Raw genomic sequence first — 2258 nt, 5'->3', positions numbered from 1 at the left:
CATGCTTTTTAAAGGCCAGAGCTCTTTTGTGCTTATCAGCAGCAGCCTTTTGACTTTGCTGAGAGATGGAAATAACATCCTTAACTTTTGGAAAGATTCTTGTAGGTCTCGGCTATGTCCATTAGCAGCAAAGATCTTCCCATGTACCTTGAGTAGCACGGGACTTTTTGATCTTTCCTCTATCACCCTGAAAACGTGCTTTTCCGATGGAAGTATGTGCAATTTTATTGTAAGCATACTCCACTAAAGGTAAGTACTTCTCCCATTGGGACTTTTGATCTACTTCTCTGACATAATCTTTTAGTAGATCAAGAATTGTTAGGTTAGCTATTTCACTTTGGCCATCCCTTTGCGGGTGATAGGCCGAAAAGAAGTTTAGCCTTGTACCTAAATTCTCAAAGAGACCCTTCCAAAAATTATTGGTCACTCTAGGATCTCTATCCGACACTATAGACATTGGCAAGCCATGGTACTTGAAGATTTGTGATATAAAGAGGGCTGACATTTGATGGGCCTTGATAGTCTTTTTGACACGTATGAAATGTGCTTGTTTGCTAAACCTATCTACTATCGTCCATATTCTTGTATTCTCATGGATAGACTTGGGCAATTCAAAGATAAAATCCATGGATATGCTCTTCCACGGTGAATTAGGGATTGGAAAAGGTATAAGCAATCCAGGCTGCTTCCCTCTATCAAACTTTGTCTTTTGGCATACCACACATTTCGAAATATACTCTTGTATGTTTGCTTTCATGGTAGGACAATAGAAGTATGTTTATATCCCTTTTAGGGTAGATTGAATCCCTCTATGCCCCGCATAAGGAGGAGCATTGAGATTCATAAATTACTTTCTCACGTAGTGAGTTATAGTAACGCATAGCGTGTTGCCATAGACAAGATAATTATCTTGTAGGGTGAATGGTTCTTTCTTCTTCCCTTGTGCAAGATCTGAAATAACATCTCTTAAATCGGGATCGATATCGTACTCATCTATCATAGAAGATAGATCACTGTGAGTTGCTATGGATACCGCATTCACTCTCGGTCATCTTGCGAGTGCATCCGCTACTTGATTATGCTTGCCAGCAATGTGAGAAACATGAAAATGAAATTACAAAAGGAAATTTTCCCACCTCATTTGTTTGTCGGAGAGGTTGGTCAGCGCCATGAAGTACTTAGGGATTTGGTGATCCGTTTGTTGCAGAATGAAAGGAGTTCCCAATAAATAGTGCTTCCATGAGTCTAGATCATGTAGCACTGCTAAGAGTTCCTTCTCATACATACCTAGATCTTTCTCAACAGTTTTGAGCCTTCCACTTTCATAGTTTATGGCGTGCCCTTCTTGGAGAAAAACAGCTCCAAGGCAATCACCACATTGGTACTCAAATGGCTTTGAGAGATCCGGCAGTGTAAGCACAGGTTGAGAGATAAGCTTCTCTTTAAGCTTTTCAAAAGCATTGTTCTCCTTGGTGGACCATATATACCTAATTTTTTTCTTTGTTAGGTCATATAATGGTCCCGTGATTTGTGAGAAATTTTTTATGAAGCGTCTATAGGATGCACAAATACCTATAAAGCTTCTTAGTTCATGCAGGATTAGGCCATCCTTTTATTACCTCTAACTTTGATGGATCCATTTGGATGCCATCTTGAGAGATAATGTGATCTACATACTGAATTAGAGTTATCCATTTTCCTCATGGGATTCCAAGCTGTTTTTATTGACGAAATCCCTTGTGAGCTACCTCCCAAACGAGGGGATGACGACGATGTAGATGAACTTCTTCCAGGAATCTCACCACCTAATAAACCTCCTTACCAAGTTTCTCAAGCTCAACAAGAGGAGATTATGCAGAAAGTGCATGAGTTGGATGAGAAGGGCATGGTTAGGCCTAGCTCATCTCCATTTTGTTCACCAGTGTTGTTAGTGCAAAAGAAAGATGGCACATATCGTATGTGTGTCGACTATAGAGCACTAAATAGGATCATTATCAAGAATAGGTTTCCTGTTCCACGGGTAGAAGACCTATTTAATAAGCTACAGGGGTCGACCTACTTCAGTAGGATTGACCTAAAAAGTGGCTACCATCAAATAAGGATAGTTGATCAAGACATTGTAAAGAACGCATTCCGCATTATGTTTGGTCTTTATGATTACATTGTCATGCCTTTGAGCTTGACCAATGCACCAGCCACATTTAACCGTCTGATGGAGAAGTTATTCAGGTCTCACTGAAACTTTACTAGAGTGTTCT

Source organism: Adiantum capillus-veneris, chromosome 27 (genome assembly GCF_014529385.1).
Source record: "Adiantum capillus-veneris isolate H3 chromosome 27, ASM1452938v2, whole genome shotgun sequence".
Taxonomy (NCBI): domain Eukaryota; kingdom Viridiplantae; phylum Streptophyta; class Polypodiopsida; order Polypodiales; family Pteridaceae; genus Adiantum; species Adiantum capillus-veneris.
Note: the sequence above shows the minus strand (reverse complement) of the source record.